This window comes from Martes martes (genome assembly GCF_963455335.1).
Source record: "Martes martes genome assembly, chromosome: 10".
Lineage (NCBI taxonomy): Eukaryota > Metazoa > Chordata > Mammalia > Carnivora > Mustelidae > Martes > Martes martes.
In genome coordinates this window covers 62,832,227-62,855,029 of record NC_137898.1, presented here as the reverse complement: position 1 = coordinate 62,855,029, position 22,803 = coordinate 62,832,227, and the positions used below count along the sequence as shown (strand labels likewise).

At 39.8% G+C, this 22,803-nt stretch overlaps 1 protein-coding gene and 1 pseudogene across 3 annotated transcripts in view; one reads left to right on the top strand and one right to left on the bottom strand.

Moving 5' to 3' along the window:
- PAK1 (p21 (RAC1) activated kinase 1) overlaps positions 1 to 22,803 on the top strand; it is a 148,481-nt gene that overhangs the window by 21,400 nt on the left and 104,278 nt on the right. The gene's annotated exons all lie outside the window — the stretch shown is intronic.
- On the bottom strand, positions 3,633 to 4,140 carry LOC308351740 (small ribosomal subunit protein eS10-like; annotated as a pseudogene). Its single transcript has one exon. The product of its transcript is annotated as a small ribosomal subunit protein eS10-like (transcript).

Genomic DNA, 22,803 nt, shown 5'->3' with positions numbered 1-22,803 from the left:
ATTGCAGACTGCAGAAAGAGTTGCTGCAAAGACAAGGAAGGAAAGGGTCAGCTGTTATGAGAACATGATGGTAAATAATAAATGTTATCTTTAGTGTAGGGCAGTTTATTGGTCAGGTTTCTTATTAACAGGGGCAAGTAACAGAATCCACTCTAGCAGGTTCAAGGAAAAATGCTTTATTAGAGGGTGCCAAGAGATTAAAGAGCCTTTGGGAGAGTAGAAGAAAAGGACCCAGGCTGTGCTTCCAGGAACAAAATCCTCAAACTGCACTGCAGAACCGAGCTGTCAAAGACACTTTCTTTTCCATAGTCTCAAAGCTGCAGACCGGAAGCTGTTGCCACAGCGGCTAGATCTAGAATCGTGCTGTCTCTGCGCAGTTTGCTCCAACAAGAGGGATGTTTTGTGTCCAGTCTCTTCACTCATCTAATTTCATTCCAAGTCAATATCTAGTGTGAGAACATCTGATTAGCAAAACCTAAATCACAATTAGAAGGGAGTCTGGGAAATGCGTGTGTGTATATTCCCCAAGCTGGCTTTCATCCTGATGATAAATTGGCTGATAGGAATAGTTGAGGAGGTAAGTTTTTTTTTGTTAACTAATGGATAAGAGTGGTATATAGATAGAGACAGAGAGGAAGGGGAAGGGGAGGGAGGGAGAGAGATAGGGAGAGGTAGAAAAAAGAGATGGACACTGACTTCATTTCTTAAAATGGGAAAAAAAATTCTTTAGTCCTGTTGGATCACCTTAGGTCACTTGCCCATCCCTGAACTATGAGAGTTTCAGAGACTACCAGAAACTAATTGGTTAAGCCTGAGTCTTGAACTAATGACTGTCAAAGAGAATGGTTTGAATACTATGGTTTAAATGTAGAATCGAGGGGCACCTGGATGGCTCATTTGTTGGGCGGCTGCATTTGGCTCAGGTCATGATCCTAGGATCCTGGGATTGGGCTGCTTTGGGCTCCCTGCTTGGTGGGAGGCATGCTTCTCCCTCTCCCACTCCCCCTGCTTGTGTTCCCTCTCTTGCTGTGTCTCTGTCAAATAAATAAATAAAATCTTTAAAAAAAATAAATATAGAATCAAGACCTACCTCTGGCTGGGATGCCTGGGTGGCTCAGTCAGTTAAGTGTCTGCCTTTGGCCCAGGTCATGATCCCTGGGTTCTGGGAAGGAGCCCCACATCAGGCTCCTTGCTCAGCGGGGAGCTTCCTTCTCCCTCTGCCTGCTGTTCCCCCTGCTTGTGCTCTTTCTCTTCCTCTGACAAATGAATACATAAAATCTTAAAAAAAAAAAAAAAAAAAAGTACCTACCTCTGGAGCTAGGTTTGGGGTCAGCATTATCTTAGGACAGTGGTTTCCAAAGTGTAGTCACTAGGGAACTTGTTGAAAATGCAGATTCCCTGGGCACATACCAGACCCACTGAATCAAAAACTCTAGACATGGGGCCCAGGAATCTGTTTTTATACAAGCACTCCAGGTAATCATGACTCTGACAACATGCTAAAATTTGAGAAATGCCTTAGAAACCTAAGCTGCTGAGGGATGAATACTGGATAAAAATCAGGGCTCTATTAGAAGGGAGGAAGAAGAGAATGAATGCTGGATAGGCAGCCAGTAGCGTCCATTTCAAAATTGTAAAGGTGGATAGGGGTCTGTAAATGAGGAATCTTGAATGTCTACCTCAAAAGGTTTAGATATAAAACAGATCATATATGTATGAATGTCCTGTGCAAGTGAAGGAGATAGATTATAATAGGGATGAGTTAGAAAGCACATTGAACTTGGAGTCAGAGATTGGGTTCTTATGCTGGTCTCTGTACTTCTTTGAGCGGCAAACTCCTCTTCTGTAAAATAGGAAGTATAATTACTAAAGTGTTGGAAGGATTAAATGAAGGGATGTATGTGGAGGTTCATTATTTAGCATATGAATAAGTAAATATTTACTGAAAATGCTTGGTCAAAGTAATATGAACTTTATTCTGAGGACAAGGGGAAGTGTGCTCCCTTGGGACTGTCTTTCTTCCTAGGACAGTTCCCTGGTTCTTAGTAATTGTTTCAGGTCTCAGGTCCTTGATCATATTTAGATAAGCTCTGATTTATTTATTTATTTTTTATTTTATTTTATTTTTTTTAAGTTTTATTTATTTGACACAGAGATAGAGAGTACAAGTAGGCAGAGCAGCAGGCAGAGGAAGAGGGAGAAGCAGGCTTCCCGCTGAGCAGGAAGCCTGATGCGGGGCTCGATCCCAGGACCCCAAGATCATGACCCAAGCCGAAGGCAGCCACTTAACTGACTGAGCCACCTAGGTGCCCCGTTAAGCTCTGATTTAATTTCATGAGCAATGGTTTTTGCCTCTGCACTCTTTTCTTGGGGAATTATGTGAAATATTTACTTCAGCTGTCATAGGGATAGAGAGATTTCTTTTTTGCTCTTATAACTAATATGTACTCAGGGTGATGTGACCATATATATTTTATGTTCTGCTTTGGCAGAATAACTGATTCCTTTTTATTTTCTTTTGTGAGGTCATTTTAATTTGTAACACTATGGCCTCGTCCTCCCACTTTTTTGTTTTTTATACATTTCACATTTATTAAATATAGAATTTTTATAAATTTCTGTTAGGTTACAGTGGAAAATGTGTTTAGGATTGGTTTGGACTCTTTCCTTTACTTTGTATAAGAAACTAAGGGAAGTAATTTGTCCAGTCCTGTGCCCTGCTTCTTGCCCTCTTCCTATTTTTTGGCATGTTAGAATTTATATATGGGGTTAAATTTCATTTTTCCCCCTACATATTAGTCTAAAATCTCTTGTCAATTGTTTATATCAAATGGGATTTAGTTAAAGTCATAAGCCTGGTCTGTTGAAAGCGGAACAGAGCTGATGTCCCAACCTAGGAAGAAGGATTACCTAGTGAGTAGAAGTGCTGTGGATCCAGCAGTGGAAAGAAGGGCCAACCATGGACATTACTCTTCCCTTCTAGACATAATTGGTATTCTATTTGATGTGCTAGTTATTGGGTGTACCAATGTTGCATCGTTAGGTGGCTTGTGGTCTTTTCTGTGTTTACATCTAGGATGTTTGAGGAAGGAAGGAAATTGAATGAACAATTTTTACTCTTATGCTGAGCACTTCTCACCTTATCTATTCTACAAATAACAGCTAATGTTTGTTTGTTTCTTTTCTTTTCTTTTTTTAAAGATTTTATTTATTTATTTGAGAGAGAGAGTGAGAGAGCATGAGAGGGGAGAAGGTCAGAGGGAGAAGCAGGCTCCTCACAGAGCTGGGAGCCCGATGCGGGACTTGATCCTGGGACTGCGGGATCATGACCCGAGCCAAAGGCAGTCGCCCAACCAACTGAGCCACCCAGGTGCCCTAATGTTTGTTTCTTTTAGAAAGTTACTACTGGGTGGCAAGGAGATCAAAGAAAATTTTCATACACTTGTTGGTACTAATTAAAACCTAGATTAGCAGCTGAAGGGCAACCTATGTAAGGGTTATCCAACTCCACACCTTTATTTTATGGATGAGAAAATGGAGCCAACAGAAGAAAAATAACTTAGTCAATATTTTAAAAAACTTTTTTTTTTCTGGCTATATATATATTCAACACAAAACAGTCTCCTCCAGCTTTACTGAGGTGGCTGACCATGTCCAGGACCAAATTCACCTCTAAACTGGAATTCAGTTGCTGCCTCTGCCCCAGCCTCAGCTTTCTTGTCAGCACCAAGGGACACAGCACTTTGTCTGTAGGTGTCTCTGTTAGCTTCCCCTGTTTGGGTCTTGCAGGTGGCTCTCCCCTCAGACCTTTAGACTGTGGCCTTTCAGTCTCAAGACTGCTGTGGTGCAGAGTGGCAGGCACAATCTCAGCGGGCAGGTGGAGGTAATCCCAGAGATACTGGATACCAACAAGGATAACCTTGTTGGTAAGTTGCCAGTAGAAATGTCTCTAGGCAATGTATTCCTTTATGTAGCCTCATGATCTGAGAGACGGCATGGTCTTGACAATGTGAAGACTGGGTACATTCTTGTCTGCCAGCTCAGGATGTTAGGCATGTAGACATCCTTTTTGGCCACCATCACTCCGTCCTTGAAAAGGAGTTCATAAATGACAGTAGGGTTCTTCTTCATCATGAACATCTCAGCAGCTGCTATGTACGGGTCTGGGACTGGAAAGGAAAGCAACTCACCCAGTGTTATACAATAAGCTAGTTACAGAGTCAGGAACACATCTCGGCACTTCGGACTCTCTGTTAAGTACATTTCCACCACACCCCTCTGCAGAACACAGTGTAGGAGGAAATGTTGAGTAGTGGAAAAGATCTGGGTATGAACCACAGCTTTACCACTTACTGACTTGTTCCTGAGAAAGTAGTACCACCTCCTCAAGTATGAGTTTCCTCATTTGTAAAATGGAATAATACTGATCTTTCTTTTACCTGCCTTACAGGGTTATCATTAGGATAAAATGTGAGATGCAGTGGAAAAAAGATTAAAGTGAACATGGCCAATATGTCTATGGATTTCAGCTTTATCACCTATTGACTGTGTGATTTTTGGGCAAGTCACTCAGTTGCTGTGAACACAGCTTTTCCTTTGTAAAATTGGGACAATATTAACTCCCTTGCAAAGAGCTGTTTTGAGGACATTAGTGTATGTAAAGCATTCATAATGGTGCCTCATGCGTAATAGGTATTCAGTATGTGAGATCTTCTCAGAAGACTTAGTTCTATCTTCTCAGAACTGTTCCTCTGGAGAGTTAAAGTAGATATAGCAGAACTTATTCTTCTGAGGTTTAAGACTATTTTGTAAAGTTTGATTCAGAGGCTGTAGGTGGGATGGGTAAGGTATGAACTTTGCGGTTAGTCAGGTTTCTGTTCTAAACTCTAGTGGCCCGTGGTTAGGCTCTTTCTTCTGTCCAGGAAAGGCCCTGTAGAGATGGTAGACATTGAATGTGGTGAATTGATTGAAGAAGAGGTAGAGGAAATTTGGTGGCTGGGAAACTCAGAAGGGAGAATGGAAATGGGAAAAGTAATGCTACTTTTCATCACCACTGCCTGCAGGCCACTGAGTATCTGTATGTCAGAACGTTTGTGGTGAAAAACCTTTTCTCATAGTGATCTCAGTCTCTGACATAAATGTCCCAAAGTGTTGGGAGTATGTCTAAGTCCTCTATTGGCCCAAATACTTGACCTACAGTAAATATGTGATATATTTTTATTGAAAGAATGACGACCTCAAATGGAGAAGTACTGTGGCATGTAGGGGTCCATAAATACGTGGTGGTCCCTAATTTCTTATCCAAGCTCTAATTTGCTGAGATATTTATCATAAATCAGGCTTTTATAGTCTTTACCCTGATAGATTTGTGAGATTTCAGGTCTTGGGTTTTTTTAAGCTTTGCTCTACCACCAACTTCCTTTTACTACCTTGGTTAGGCCAGAAAACTATTTCCTCCATTCCTAGTCATTGTGTGGCACCTGCTGGGTTCCTCTTTCTGGTGTTTAATCCTGGGATGGGATTGGTGGTTCTAATGCACTAGAGCTAGAGAACATAAAATCTGCATGATCAGGCAAACAGCATTTCCATAGAAGTTCCAGAATTATGGGAAAGCTATGGGAAATGCTAATACGTTCCCTCCTTCTCCCTTCCCCAAAAGAATACTCTCATGTAAGCCATTAATTCAGTAACTATATACTAATCATGTATAGTATAGATCAGATAGTCTCCTGGGTGCTTTGAATACATTATTTCACCAAATGCTTAGTAACCCTTTGAGTTAGGCTGATGCCCTCAATTTCACAGATAAGGAATATAGAGTTTAGATAAAGGAAATTACTTGCCTTAGCTAGTAAAAGGTAAATGTAGGATTTGAACCCAGGTCTTTATGACTCAAAGATAATCACTGATTGCCATATCTGTCTAATTACTAGAATGGGAACTCCTTGAAGGTGGAGGTCTTGTCTGATTCAAATCTGTGTATTCCTATTGCAAAGGAACAAATGGAATAATTTTTTTTACATTTTTTTGAAGTTTTTTTGTGTTTTTTTTTTGTTTTTATTTTTTAAATTTCAGTTAACATACAGTGTGATATTAGTGTGCAGTATAGTGATACAGCACTTCCGGACATCACCTGGTGCCCATCACAGCAGGTGCACCCCTCCATTAATGAAGTAACACATAATTGATGCCTGTGTTGTTCTGCAGCCCTATGATCCCTCTCATTTTAAGCCCCCTCCCTAGTTTCCTCTAAAGTCAGTTGCCTGCTTTAGTTTAGTTTTCTTTATTAGGCCGTTTTTGTGTGGGCAAGCGTTCCCTTTTGAGGTTGATTGAATTGTGTAAAGCCTCAGGAAATGCGAACTACCTTCCTCAAACCTGGTTGCATCAAAGCCCCATCAAGTCAAGTCCTGCCCCCAAAGAGGAAGAGAAAACCTGGGTTCCTTCACCAGTAGATATGAGTTGTCTTCTTTGAGTTCTCTGGGCTAATTTTACCACTTAAAGAAGGGATATTTCCTTTTAAATTCTAAACACTCCACTCTGTATGTGATTAATATCTGTGGGCCATTTTTATGTCACTCTTTAATTTCCACCTACCTTCATAAGACTGACCCTTGGGTCATACAAAGTAAATTCAAGCTCTTCTCCATTTTATCATCCTTTATAATGTCAGTGGTGATTTTATTTCTTTTCTTTTTTAGTAAATATTTTCTTCATGAGTTTCTAAGATGACTACCTCTCCTTGCCTCTCATAGCACTTTCCACAAAAAATTCCTATGGGTAGGCTCTTTATGCTAATTTTCTTGTTCTGTGTAACTCATTCACTTCTCTCAAGTTTTTTCACTGTTGCTTAGATAAGCCATATATACCTCTTTCATGTATCCCTGACTTGTTTCTCAGAGTTTTTTTGTGTGTGTGTGTAATATGTTTTTCTTTGCTTGTTGTACTTCTGCTCAACAACCTTCGAGGCCCAGTTAAAATATCTGTCTCTGATACCTTCCCTGACACTCTCCTTCTGTTCTAGACAGAACACCCTTTTTTCCACTGTTTATGTGATACTTTGTTCCAATAGCTATGGCAACATTTATTGTATTGCACTTGTTTGTACTGTATTATATTGTAATTTTACTTGTTCATCTATCCTTCCTCTCCCTAAACAGTTCCTCAAACAGTCAGCCCTTATAGTGTTTAAAGTACCCGTCATATACAAGGTGGTCAACAAAAGAGACAACTAACGTTTGCTCAGTGCCCTACTGCTGTGCAAGTTGCCATATATTCTCACTTACTCCTCACAACAGGTCTCTCATGTAGTATTAAGCCCATTTTACAGGTGAGGTAATTGAGGCCCGGAGATTAGTGATCTATTTATGATCTCAGAGTTGGTAACTCAAAGGACTGTGTTTCAAACCTGTTTGTTGACTTCAAAGCTTGAGCTGTGTTTAGAACTATTCTTCTGACTCCTCATTCAGTATTTTTTCTGTGCATATCAGAAAAACATGAAGTGAGTGTGTGTTTAATGCAGTGATGGATGATAGTTCAAATGAGAGTAAGGTGCAAATAGCGGTGGCAGTCACGTAATTGCTGCATATTAAGAAATGGTCTGGAGTTGTTAATGCCTTAATCGGTACTGTAGGCAGCCCTATAATTTGGCACTTACAAATGGATCTGTTTTAGCTGGTTAGCAGATGTAACAACACCTACCTTAGGGCATGTTCTGTTCTAAAAAGGGATAAAAAGCTGCTGCTCTCGCACTATCATGGGTAATGTGGATGAGCTCAGCTTTGACCTGAAACAGTGTTTCTGAAATCTTTGGCTTCCAAGCTTTGTCATATTTTGTCAGGTGCTGTTAACCTACTTTTTCAGAACTGCAGAATCAGACAATTGGAATATGAATTGGAATATGGGGTTCTTACTCTAACTGTTTGAATAGCCTAAGTTCTCACCAGGGAGAACCTGAACACAAAGGACTTTTATGGAGTTGATAAAGGAGGTCAAATGGTAGCCTTGGGAAACATTTCTGTCTCCTTGTTTTGTGACATGGGCTATTGAGTTATTCTGTATTTTCTTAAGTTGACTAATAGCAAATCCATTACAGAAAGGTAACAAAAATGAGAAGACCTGGATTCAAGCTCTTGTTAGCCTTATGTGATTTGGGGCAAATGATTTATACTTCCTAGGCCTATTCTTTTAGGTGTTTTATTCCAGTGATTCTTTCTAGGGGATGCGATCGTGCAGTCCAAGTACCACACATTTCTGCTGTCCAGGGACCTTGCTATGCTGTAAATTATAGCTTCTTTTGCTTTTCTTTTTTTTAGGTGACAAATCCTCCATTCACTATGTATACTCTAAAAATTTGTTGAGATCTGTCATCTTTTGATGTCTGCTACCCGTTCTCTTCCTTGTTGAGGTTTTTACCTTTATTATCATTGTGATTTTAGGTAGGAACATAGGTAAATGTGTTTTTACTCTGCCAAATTTAACTAGAAGCAAACTTCAAAGGAAGTTAGAGATAAAGAAAATGAAGTTGCATTTATATCTGGAGTTCCAAAACTTCACGATGGAAGTAAGTGGAAGTTAGAGGCTAGGCCTTCCCAGGAGATGTCCTAGGTTTAGGTTTTTAAAATTTTATTTTATTTATTTATTTGATAGAGGGAGAGATTACAAGTAGGCAGAAGCAGGCAGAGAGAGGGGGAAGCAGGCTCTCCACTGAGCAGAGACCCTGACGAGGGGCTTGATCCCAGGACCCTGAGATCATGACCCAAGCCAAAGGCAGAGGCTTAACCCACTGAGCCACCCAGGTGCCCCTAGGTTTAGGTTTGACTTCATCATCTACTAGGTATAGGACCTTGGACAAATTACCTCCCTAAATCCTCATTTTTGAGATTGGAATTTTAAAAAAACATTTGTTTATTTTTAGGGAGAGAGAGAGAGAGTGAACAAGAGGGAAGGGAGAGGGAGAGAGATGCTCAAGCAGACCCTCTGCTGAGTGTGGAGCCTGATGGGGGCTGGATCTCAAAATCCCGAGATCATGATCTGAGCTGAAACCAAGAGTTTGACACTTAACCGACTGTACCATCCAGGTGCCCCTGGAATGAATGAATGGATGGGTTAATTACTTAATTAATTAATTAAAAATATTTTATTTATTTATTTGACAGAGAGAGTGCAGCGAGAGAGGGAACATAAGCAAGGGGAGTGGGAAAGGGAGAAGCAGGCTTGCCACTGAGCAGGGAGCCCGATGCGGAACTGCATCCCAGGACTCTGGGATTATGACCTGAGCCAAAGGTAGATGCTTAGTGACTGAGCTACCCAGGTACACCTGGAATTTTTTTCTTTTTTTTTTTTAAGAGAGGAGATACATCAGAAATTGCTCTGAACTAGTAATCAAAACAAGAGTTTACTTCTGGAAGACTATGGGACCTTGACTAAATCCTTTCCCCTTTTTGAGTCTCAGTTTCCCTCTGTAAAATGAGGAACTTGGCCATGGTGACCTCTAAGTTCCTTACTATTCTAAGGAGTATGAAATTTTCCTGATTTCTGAAGAGGGCCTAGGATTCAAACAAATAGGGCTGGGTGTTCTGAAGTCTGTGTGTATCTGTCTACCCTACTGACCAGATCATGATACTTTAAAAAAGAGTACTTACCATTTACATTGACGTGGATGGAACTGGAGGGTGTAATGTTGAGCAAAATAAGTCAGAGAGAGACAATTATATGGTTTCACTTATATGTGGAATATAAGAAACAGCGCAGAGGATCACAGGGAAAGGGAGGGAAGACTGAAGGGGAAGTCATCAGAGAGGGAGAAAATCCATGAGAGACTCTTAACTATAGGAAACTAACTGAGGGTTGCTGGAGGGCAGGTTAGTGGAGGAATGGGGTAAATGGGTGTTATATGCAACTGACAAATTATAGAACACTACATCTGAAACTAATGAGTACTATATGTTGGCAAATTGAGTTTAAATTTTAAAAGAAGAGGAATCACAGTATATAAATCCATGGCTCTTAGACAGTACATGGTAAACAGGCAGCCATTTAAAAACATTTCACCCTTTTTTCCTTTTTCTCCTGGGATTAAGACTGGCCAGGGTACCTGAGGTCTTAGCATGGGAAAGAACAGCTCTTTGCTTTTTGGAGCTGTGATTATTGTGTGTCTGCTCTAGTGGGAGAGAAAAACATTAAAGTTATTATAACATTCAGTGATGAATGTATAATAGAGGGATGTACCAAGTATTGTCTATGCAAGGAGTGGGAAGGGAGAAGAGGCAATGAAGGCTCTGGAGAGGAGGTGACATTCACATCGCAAGAATGAGCTTCTGTTGAGCTTCCACTGAGCTTCACCAATTTGAAAAGGTGTTGAGGTCTTTTTGGGGTTGCTTTTCCCTTTCTCTGGGCTTCAGCACAAACTAGAGGATTCCTTTAGGAAGTCACTAGAGCCTATTTTTGAACTGAAAAGTTTTTTGGAAGTCTGAATGAGTGTTTTTCTGATGCTGGCTTGGACCTCTCTTTACACCAGTGGAGACAAGGTGCTTGGCCAGGCCGTTGTTCTTAGTCTGTTTGAGGTTTGGGTACTGTTATTGGATGTATGTCAGCTAAGCAGAAAATTATGCCTGCTCTTTTGAGAGCTACCTGAGTGGATTTCTGAGATATAACTGTTTGCAATCTCTACTTTCTGTCTTCCCAGGCAATTGTGGGGTCTTTGGGATCTAACATAAGATACCTCAACATTTAACCTCTTAAAATATCTTGCCAATATATTTTTCCTTTTGGATTAAAAGTTGGCTCTATTTTGACTCGCTACTTTTTGCTTGTTGATTGTTGGGCATCTAAACTTCTTAGTAAATTCATAGGCTAGAACAGCCTAGCACAGAAAGAGTGAGTGAAACATTTTTATTACATGAGCAACAAATATTATTGTATTTATTTTATGCTACTTGCTGTGCTAAACTCTAGATATATAAAGGTAAGTAAGATCCAGTTCCTCTCTTGGAGATCATGGACTAGTAGCAAAGAAAGAGAAAACAATACTTTAGGAAATACTGATTGAGCATGTAATGTACTATGAACCATGATAAGCAATAGGAATGAATGACAGACTCTCAGCCCCTGATGTGTGTATAGCCTAATGGGAGGTGGCATGGTGAGAAGGAGCCCTGTAAGCCAGTAACTAATACAATGGACAAGGGAGAATGTGGCATTTATCAAAGAAGAGAGAGTGGGGCGCCTGGCTGTCTCAGTTGGTGGAGCATGTGACTCTTGATCTCAGGGTTGTGTGTTTGATCCCCACATTGGCTGGAGAGATTACTTAAAAATAAAATCTTAAACAAAATTAAAAAAAAAAGCAAAGGAGAAATAGTATGTATGCATTTGAGGAAAATACCATGTTAGGATTGCATTAGATGTTCTGTAAACTTTCTCCCAGTCCCAAACAGTGTAAGATTCTATGATGCTGTGAGTTTTTCACTTACAGGTACCAGAGAGTAAGTGGTATTATATATACCAAAAACTCATGGAGAAGAATGTTGATTTAAAAATAGCCAATTCCAGGGGCACCTGGGTGGCTTTAGTCGGTTAAGTCTGTGACTTCCGCTCAGGTCATGATCCCAGGCTTCTGGGATCAAGCCCCGTGTTGGGCTCATTGCTCAGTGAGAAGTCTGACTCTCCCTCTACCTCTACCCATTTCCTCTGCTTGTGCTTTCACTCTCACTATCAAATAAATAAATAAAATCTTTAAAAAAATAGCTACATTCAGTGTAACAGAATTATGGAATTTGGAAAAGTGGTTGATTTTCTGGGTGTTAAATTCTAAAACAAGAGTAGTGGTTGTTGAGCATTTTCCAGGTAGTGATCAAGTGAGCAGATGTTTCCTGAATGCTTTTTCTGAGATCAGTCTCTCCCTAAGAGTAGTAGATGACAAAGAAGAAGTATAAAATGGTGTTCCTGCCCTCGAGACGCTTTGATTTCATTAGGACAGTAGGATGTATATGCTAAAAAATTGAATAGTTCTACCAAATAAATTGGGTGCAAACTTTAAGGTTTAGAGAAAGGCAGATGATTAGTTTCCTAGACCTCCTGTAACAAAGTACCACAAACTAGTTGATTTAGAACAACAGAAAATTATATTCTTACAGTTCTGGAGGCCACAAGTCCAAAATCAAGGTATTAGCAGGGCCATGCTCCCTTTGAAGGTGTGAGGGAAGGATCTGTTCCACGCCCTACTCCTAGCTTCCAGTAGCCTCAGGTGTTCCTTGGCTTATAGATGGACATCTTCTCCCTGTGTCTTTTCACAGTCTTGTGAGTGTGTGTGTGTGTGTGTGTGTGTGTGTGTGTCTGAACTTCTTAGTAAGCACAGGCTGAAACAGCCTCGCTGGAATTTGGAAATTTGTTTCCAAATTTCTCTTTATTATAAGGACCCAGGTCATATTGCATTAAGGCCCACCCTAATAACTTCATTTTAACTTGATTACCTTTCTAAAGACTTTTTTTCAAATAAAACTGCATTCCAGGATACTAAGATTTAGGACTTTGACATATCTTATTTTGGAAGACACAGTGCAAACCCATAACCATAGGCTTGAGGGTGAAGGAAAGAACTTGGTCAGATAAGAGTTGAATTAAAGAGAAGTGGAGATATTATGAGACAAGTCTGTATAATATCCAAACCCTCTTAAGAGGACACTCTGGGTAAATTCATCTTGGTAGAACCAAGGAGTTCTGAGATCCCCAAGCAGGGATATTTAGAGAAACAAGATTACTTCAATTTTCTTCTTAGTCATTTTTGTTCACAGTATACTATTATGGGCAACTTTTTTTTTTTCCATAAGCAATTTTATTAATGCCACATATCCAGTCTTGACCGGTAAGATGTTGATTGCATATTGTATAAAAATTTATTCTTAGGTAACAAAAATAAAATTATTTTAACTTACACAGTCATTTGTAATAATAGAAGATCTTTTTCTTTGTAAATGTGATGAATTTGCCAAAAAAAAAAAAAAAAGATGGCTTCCCTCAAGGAATTCGACATTAGAAAATGAGGGTGAATCATAACATTTCTTAATCTGTGACTCTTGGGATTAGGGCGTAATTCTCAAGTGTGACCATTCCTAGAAAGCTTAAAATTATGTTGATATTTAGATTCCACCCAGGCAGGACCAAATAAATTAAATTTGGGGGGTAAAGGTAGGTATGGGGTGTGGGTATCAGTGTTTTTAAAAAGTGCTCCAGGTTTGTATACCTGGTTGTGGCACTGGGTTAAGGGAGTAAGAAGGAACCTGGATTCTTGTCCTTGCTGTGACATTTGAACATTCTCTAAAACTACTGTGTCTCAGGTACCTCTGAGAATAAAGAAATCTAGATGTATTATTTCTGGCATGTAACAGCTGTTTAATAACTCAAAATAATTTTTTGAGTTTCAACTTTCTCATTTGTAGAATGGAGAGAATGTAGAATGGAGAGAATGGAGAGAACTACCTTCAAGGTTTGCTGTGACAATCAAATATTTGCAGATACTTCAGAATGCTTTGTAGATTCCAAAGTACTATGCAAATATGAGGGTTTTTAAAAATTTTCACTGATAGGTAACTTGCCCAAGGTGTTACAACTGCTTGGTGCCATAGACAAGACCAAAATCCATATCTCCTGAATCTTTTTATTTCCCCATTAACTTGAAAGGTGATCTTTCTTTCTTTGTCTTTTATTTTTCAGTTCTTTTAAGTTGTAGCTGAATGTCTTTTGTATTGGATACTTTCAGGCTCCTAGATATAATAAGCAGCATATTAGTTTAGTGGAAAGAACATGATCTTTGGAGCTGCATGGATGTGCATTTCAGTTCTGTCTTCATTACTAACCAAATCACTTTAACCTCTCTCAGTTTCTGTTTCCTTACATGTTAAATGGAGTATTAAATGAGAAAATAATGTGAAAGCGCTTAGCACTATATTTCGTATGTAATAACAAGCATTGGTTATTGTTGCTTTTTGTTATTATGAGAAGCAGTGATAGAGGGAAATACCTTTAATACAGTTGGATAAATGTAAAAAAGAAACCATTCCATTTGACTTCACCCAACAGAGTCATCTTCTTTTTGATGGCTGTTGGGAATGTGCTTGGTGGGATACCTTCCAAAGTCTTTATTATAACAACTTTAATTTGTATAGTTTTATACTGTTTTAAAGGTGCTTTTACAAGCTGTTCTCATTTAATCCTCACCATAATCTGCAAGGGAACTATCCCTATGTATTCAATAAGGAAACCACAGCTAAGAGAGATGAAGTGACTTTCAGCTGGTTACCTTATGAGTAAACAGTGGAGACAGTTAACTGTTTAAGGGGAAGCCCCAACCCTAGATGCCTTAGGTTTTGTTTCAGCTGGAGTTTTCGTTTCATAATGGGCTTTCGGATGTAAACCCAGAAGCCTTAGTTTCATGGTTGTATTAGTTATGTACTTTTGCTTAAATAAATTGCCTGCAAAATTTAGCAGCTTAAAAAATGAACATTTATTATCTTACACAGTTTCTGAGGGTGAGGAATTTTAGAGTGGCCAAGCTGGGTGATTCTGGCTGAGTGTCTCAGCTGAGATTACAGGGCAGCTGTTGCCCAGGGCTAAAATCATCTGGAGGCTCAACTGGGCCTGATGGATCCCCTTCCACACCCGCTCATCTGGTTATTGGCCAGCTTCAGTTTTTTGCTGGCTGTTGGCAGGCTGATGACTTCAGTTCCTTGCCACATGGCCTCTCCACTGGCTTCCCCACAATGAGTGATCTGAGAGAGAAAAGAGCAACCCAAACAGAAGCTGTAGTGTCTTTTATAATCTAATTACAGAAATGACATACCACCACTTCTGTGTTCTTTTGGTTACACAGACCAACCCTTCTACTAGGTGGGAAAGGATGCACAAAGGTGCAAATACCAGGAGGCAGGGACCGTTGGATATTGTCTTGGAGGCTGGCTACTACAGTTTTCGAGAAACTTTGAGGCCCAGACTGTTCACATCATTTATGAAGGAGTTAACTGTATTTAAAAAATTTTTAATTAATTAATTTTTGAGAGAGAGAGAAAGCACAAGTGGGAGGGGCAGAGGGAAAGAACCCCAGGCAGTCTCTGTGCTGAACACAAAGCCTGACACAGGGCTGGATCTCTGGACTCTGAGATCACGACCTGAGCTGAAACTAAGAGTCAGACGCTCAACCACCTGTGCCATCCAGGCGCCCCTAAGAAGTTAACTTCATGTAATACACAGGTTTAGATTCTATTCCATGTTCCAGGCATGGTGGATATCAGAAAAATTCCTATATGTCTTTAAGAGATGGTTTCTCAGGACACAGGGAGCAGGGAGTCCTGCAGAAGCTTCCTGAGTTATCTATTTGCTATCAGTCTTTCTACATTGGTAGCATAATCATGCCTGTTCTTATAAATAGACACTTTATTGAGGAGTTGGAGAATATGAGAGGATTTCTTTGCTCTTGAGTGCTACCTGGTGAAATTAACCTTGAAATCTGAGCATGTTGATTCTTTTACCTATAGAGAAAATTAGCTAAAGGAACTATACAAGCCTCTGACACTTAGAGCTTTTAAAACCCCTTTCACATTCATTTTCATGTGATCATCTCAAAGGAATAGTGTGATGAGATGGGAAATTGACTGCCATTTAAATCAGTACATCTGAATTTGTGTTCCAGCTTTGGCACGAACTGCGTGATCTTGACAAAGTCATGTTCTCCCTCTGGACACCAGTTTCCTTAAGTAAAATAAGGAGATGTTAAATAGAGTCTCAGGGTTTTGAAGTGCAACTTCACAGTCTGTTGTGGTGAGACTGGGAAGTGGGAAGAGGCTGAGGAAGTGGAGCTTTCCCACCTCCTTTTCAGCCAGAGCAGCACTACATTTATCTGTTTAAATATTGGTGTTTCTGTAAGATTTGATGGGACAAAAAGAGTTTGAGAGACTTTTTAAAAAGCTTGGAAACCACTGGATTGAGTGATATCAAAGGACTTCTCCATGGAAAGAAAGGGGTTGGTTTTTCTAATGTCTTTGGGCAAGCCATAGCTGGCGTAATATCCTTTCTACATTTCTACAGATAGAACAGCAGAGCAGCGGACCGAGATGTCTCCTAAGCCTAGATGTTTTTCTCATGCTTTCCTCCTTAGATTTTTCTTTTAAGCCAGCAGAGGGAAAGGTGGGCATTCATAGCTGATGGCTATGTCTCCTATCCTTAAGGTGGCATAGCTTCTTCTGGAATTAGGATCCAGATCTGGAGGAATGAATGAAGGCCTTTCTTGGAGAGGCCGAGGTCATGCAACAGACTTCCTGGGAGAGGAGGCAACTGCATAAATCAGTAGCAGTTGAGAAGGACTGGTCATATAAGTTGGCCTCTGTCTCATTTGGATTGCTTAGAAGGAAACATACTCTCTTGGCCTATTATTGGTCCCCAGGCCCATCTATCTTTTGGAGACTAATGGAGAAGGTAGAGGTGGGAGGAATTTCAAGTGAATCTTGCTTCTAGCAGCTTAGGAGGGTTCTTGGCTTTTGGTGGCTTATTTCTCTATTGGCTGTAGACAGCAGATCATTGCCACTTGGTTGAAGTTAATCTTTAGCCCTCTTTACTCTCTGTTCTCTTACTTCTCCAGGTAATATGCTTTTTGGAGTAGAAGCCTGGACATGAATTTAGTGGAAAGAGGACTGGACTTAGAATCCGTAGGTGTAGGCGAAACTCTGGCTCTCGTACTCACCTTTGTGAACTTGAGCAAGTTTCTTTCTTTTTTAAAAAGATTTTATTTATTTATTTGACAGAGATCACAAGTAGGCAGAGAGGGGCAGACGGAGAGAGAGAGAAAGAGAGGGGGAAGCAGGCTTTCTGCTGAGCAGAGAGCCTGATGCAGGGCTCGATCCCAGGACCCTGAGATCATGACCTGAGCCCAAGGCAGAGGCTTTAACCCACTGGCCACCCAGGCACCCCTTGGGCAAGTTTCTTTATCTTTCTCAGTTTATTTCCTCATATATAAAATAGGATTGCTGTGAAGATGAAAGGAAGGAAACATTCCAAGTACTGCATCTGCCATAATACACGCTCATTAGGTATTAAGTATTTACTATTATTTTTGTACTTATGTTTTTGAGAATTTAAGATAGATGCTAATTAAATGATAAGAATTCAGTTTTGGGGCGCCTGGGTGGCTCAGTGGGTTAAGCCTCTGCCTTCGGCTCAGGTCATGATCTCAGGGTTCTGGGATGGAGCCCCATCGGGCTCTCTGCTCAGCAGGGAGCCTGCTTCCTCCCCTCTCTCTGCCTGCCTCTCTGCCTGCTTGTGATCTTCCTGTCAAAAAAAAAAAAAAGAATTCAGTTTTATATTAGAGTAACAATATCAGTACCGGAAAAGTCTTATGGATCATCTTATTTATTAATTTTACAATTGGTACATTTTGTAATTGGAATTATTCAGGCTCAGAGTGAACCAATGAATGCTCAAGATCACCCAGTAGAGGCAGCAGGGACTCAGTTTATAATACCTCATTCTCCAGTTATAGGAGTGTCTTCAGCTAGTCTGGGTGGCTGGGGCTGGCATAGGTATCCACAGTAGGTTCCTCATTTTATGCTTTGAGGGCCATTAATCTGTGTGCCCTGAGAAACCAGTGGCCACTTGAGTTTGGATACTGCTGGGTAGAACCAGTCTCATAACATCCCGTTCTTCTGAGAGGTATTTGCTGGTGTGGACCAGGGCCCTGAAAATATACTTAGTGGTTCTTTCCTTGATGATTAAACCCATCCTTTCCTCCTCATAAATTAAAAACAAATTCTGAAAAAAAAAAAACAAAACAAAACAAACAAATTCTGAAAGAGCAGACAAGTATAGCCATGATATCTCTGGCTGTGAATGACCTAGTGTACCGGATTCAAAATATAAAAAGTAGGAGGGAAGGAGAATGGAAAAGTGCAGGAAACTTCTTGTGTATTTTTCCCCTCCAATGTGTGCTAAAGGCTATTCTTTCTGTTGTTGTGTGGAGAGAGAATTGTAGAATTTTAGGACTGAAAGTTCCTTATAAGGACATCTAACACAGCTTCTACCCCATGTTTGAATTTCTTCTGCAAAGTTCCTACCAAATATATTTTCAGTATCCGCTGGTGTACTTCCATGATGGAGAGCTCTCTCTTCCTAGAGACAGTCATTTTCATGGTTTGGCATTTTGCCCTTAAAACTAAAATCTACTCCTAAGCAGCTTCTAGTACAGCCTCTCACATGAAGAAACTTAGGTTCTGGTGGATGAGATAGCGCATGTCAAATCTTTGGGTGTGAATCTTTCATTCCACATCTAGCTAAGGGGATCAGACAAGACAGAGATTCAGGAGCTCAGTTCTAGAGTTTCACATTCATCCTCAGGTCTTTGTGGGTAAGTGGATTTTATTAAAATTATTTATTTTTTTTCATGGACTTGCCAGATTTATTAGTACTAGAATCACTAGAATTTATTATTAGAGTTTATTAGAACTAGAAAGAACCTTAGTGATCATATGGCCTATTTCTTTCATCTTATAGATTAATAACTGAGTCCCGGAGAGGTAAAGTCACACATAAATTTAAGACCCTGGTCTCCTGGTAGCCAGTACTGGGTGTCATTCCAAAAACAGTTCTTCTAGAGAAACTGTTACCAAACAAAACTTTTTTTTTTTTTTTTTTAAGTACCATATGGCAGGTGTACCTTGAGATTTCTATTAGGAGAGACAGCTTCAGTTAAAAATTTCATAGTTTTCTGTCTAAAAATAACATGCTGTTTTTCAGTATCACAGGACAAAGTAAAAGGTTCTATCCACAGATATTTATAAAGCACCTATAGGAGTTCTTCTGCCAAATTCTTTAAAATTTATACTCTAAGACACACTCAGAAATCTTCATTTTTGTGAAGTTTCCTGACTGTTCCCTTCCCCTACCCCCATTTCCTCATGGAAATGTTCTTCATTATGGTTCTCATGCTGCATAGGCACTGTGGTGTGGTCAAAAGAATATGGACATTGGACAGGCAGAACTGAGTTGAATTTTGGAGCCAAATAATTCATGTAAAGTGCTTATTATAGTGCTAGACACACAATAAGAGTTCCTGAAATGTTGGCTACTGTTACTGTAATTATTTTTATTGTTACTAATGTCTTATTTCCCGTTTTAATCCAGGAGCTCTCAAGGGCAGTGTTTTTTTTTCCAGCTATGTAAATCATAACCCACAGATTGTTGATTTAACATAGTACATTGGACCAGCATTTTTAAAAAGTCAAACAGAATATGCCAGAAAAAAAAATCAGAATACCTGTATACAGAAAGAGCAAGGACTGTTTTGTGAAACACTTGTTTTAGTTTTATATTTATAGATTGTGTGTGTGTGCATGTATACTGTGTGTCCATATAAACCATATTCTTACTGTAGGTTGGAGTCAAAACAGTTTGAGAAGTCTTGCCTTAGAGAAGAGATTGCCTGCTATTTATATCTTTTATTCACGGGAGCTAGCACAAGGTCTGGAACAAATCTAATGCACATGTAGTTAAGACAGCCTGAAATTAATTGCTTAATATGTGATATAGACAGTAAATTCAATATAGGCTCAAAGAAGGGGGAAATTGTCTTGAGAAATAGTTTAGTAAATTAGTTGAGAGCTTAGTTTTGATGTCTGAAAGGTCTGGGGATAAATTGCTGCTCTGCTACTTAGTGGTTAAGGCAATAAGGCAAGTTACTTAACCTCTCATCATTTTCTTCATCTCCAAAATGGGGATAATAATGACCTCAGGTTGTGAAGATTAAATGAGATAAAGTTACCATAGTGGCCGACACGAAATGAGTACTTGCTTAATATTTTCTTGGGCTGAAGTGGTCACGGAAGGCTATTTTTGAGGAGACAGGCATTTGTCCTTGAAGTACTGGTAGGAATTAGATGAGAGAATGTTTGAAACGTGTCCTGTATGCAGCTGAATACTCTTTTAAAGCCATCGATAGTTTTTTTTTTTCTCTAATTCTTTTTCCATGTTTTCTTTCACCAAGATACCCATAGTCTTTTTTGTCTTCAAAACCACTTCCTGGGAAGAAAGTCCAACATAAGCTGTTACAAGTTGCCTGTGGCCCCTCCCTAAGGCTAGTTCATTCCCATAGACAGGGAAAAGGAAATTACTCCAGGTTGTCTGACCCAAGTTATGCTTTCAGGCAGGATGCCTGCCTAACCTTGGGAGAGCGCAGAAAGAGGTGGCTAGAGCAGCTCAGCTTGGCCCCTGAAAAAAAAAAAGACTAATAAGAGTTCTTGGCTTCTGGTCCAAAGCCCATACTGCAGCTCAAGGGCAAGTCCTTCTAAAGGTAGGCAACTGGGAGGGTGGGGAGAAAGGTCGTTCCTGTCTCTCACTTATGGTACTAGAAAAGAAACAGATCTAAACCTGGAAAGGAGGGATAGGGAGAGGAAGAGGGAGAAGTGTAGAAGGATTAGGGAAGGGAAAGAGAAAGCGCTCACAGGGTTATCTAAGTTCGCCCCATGGAAGGAGCACTAGTCTGGGAGTCAGGATACCTGGGTTCCAGTTCAGGATTTCCTACTGAAACTCTGTTCTTTTGTAAAATACTTGCTCATTTTTGACCTTGGTAAAGAAAGGGGCTCTCTAAAACCTGTTTCAGTCTAAAATGCTTATAACTGTTTAATAAATTCTAGAAGAGAGATCCGAGTAAAAAAGTACTCTAGCATTTCAGAGGAGGAGGAAGAGAGAGCTGTGTGATTCGTTTAGTCTATGTCAGAGTTTCTCTACCTTGACACTTGATATTTTGGATCGTAGAAATCTATGTTTGGGAGTGGGGAATTGTTCTATGCATTGTAAGGTATTCAGCAGTATTCTTGTCCTTTACCCACTAGATGCCAGTAGCATCTACCCCTCCCTCCAGTTGTGACAAACAACAGTGTCTCTCTAGACATTGCCAAATGTCCCCTGAGAGACAAAATCAATCCTGATTGAGAACCAGTGGTGTATATACATGCAAATTGTAGAGAAAGCTCAAAGATAAAATTAATAATAATAATAAAATCTTTTTAAAAAAAGATTTATTTATTTATTTTAGAGGGGACAGAGGGCAAGAGGGAGAAAGAAACTTAAGCAGATTCCCCACTGTGTGCAGAGCGCAACACAGGGCTTTCAATCTCACAACTCTGAGATCACAACATGCACGGAAACCAAGAGTTGGATGCTCAACCGACTGAGCCACCCAGGTGCCTCTTGTATTCTTATATAGCACTTACTATATGCCAGGCATTATTATAAGTCTTCAAATATATTAGCTCATTTAATTTCCATAGTCAAACCTAAAAATTTGGTACTAATGTTATTCCTGTTTTACAAATGAGGGAACTGAGGGGAAAATGTTAAGGGCATTAATAGCAGCTAATGTTTTTATGAGTTGCTATATGTCAGGAACTCTAAGTACCTTACGTATATGTTATCTCATTTAATTCTCCCAATCATTCTGTGAGGTGGGTTCAGATGTTACCACAATTTTACAGATGTGGAAGCTATAGTGAATGTGCCTAACTCTGTGCTGAGCACCGTGGGCATACTTGAGTAGATTAGCTTCCAGAAAACTTTTTCCTATTTTATCTCCTGAACAATACTGTGAAGTAGATAATATTATCTCCATATTTTAAAGCTGAAGATACTGAGACTCAGGGACAGAAAGGTGCAGAAACTGGTGGATCTGGCTGGCCTTTGTTATATGTATGCTTTATGTTTTTTGTGGTTGACCCTGATGCTTCCAGCCACAGAAAGTAGCAGGCAGTCAGGTGACATGTGCAAAGAATAGTGAGCCCCTGTTTGTGATGGAGAGAGCTGAGACGAGCTCCTTCTGATTTGTAATCTAAAGTTGGTGAGGTGGTCTTCGGCATGTGTGCTCTTCTACCCACTTCTTACTTCCTGATTGACATTAGCTGTATATCACAAGTTGTAATTAGGTTATGATTGACTTGTTTATTTTTTTAGTATCTGACTTCTGTGGAGTTCTGTTCTGTAAGCTCCAGAAATGTCGACTTACGTGTAAACAGACTGCTTTGTTCACCATAATATCTCAGCACAATGCCTTTCACGCGGTAGTTACTTTTATTTGTGAAATTTCTGAATCAGTAGGCATGTAGGAAGGGAACTGAGAGTCAGATTGATTTATTCAGACAATTCAGCAATTTGTTAGCAATTTTGGAACTAGATTCAATTTTTCCTAGCCTCAGGCCTAGCATGCTTTGTAAAACGTTTCTTGCGATATACCTACCATATGACTGGGAGGATCTGATCTTGCTGTGTGGCCATAGGCAAGTCCTTCAGTTTTCCCTTCTATAAACAAAGGTATTAAACAACCGTTCTTTTCTCCTTTCAATCTTTGTTGCCACCATTGATGTCCTGGTGTGGTCTCCAACTATAGGGTAAGTATCTACTAAAAATCTGGGAAGCCTCATTGTCCTTGCCAACCCAGAACTAGGAATCGTTATTTCTCCTGAACAGCTACTTTCTTTTTCAGTGGTGATATGGTAGTAGGAGTATACTGAGTAAAACAGAAAGTAGGTTTGAATTGCAGGGGAAGAAGGCAGTTGGGTTATGTACTTAGACCCCTTCTTTATTCAGGACCTGCTTTTTTACACCTCATTGTAAATTTTGGGGTCTGTTCATTTTCCTTTTAGCTTGTGGGGAAAAGCCACAGAGCTACTAAAATTAAATGAGAAAAATGTCCTTCTCTCCTTGTTTCAAATATTTTGATCAGTAAGATTATTTTGGTCTAGTGACAAGAGATGTTTACCAAGAGAAAATAAGTATCTT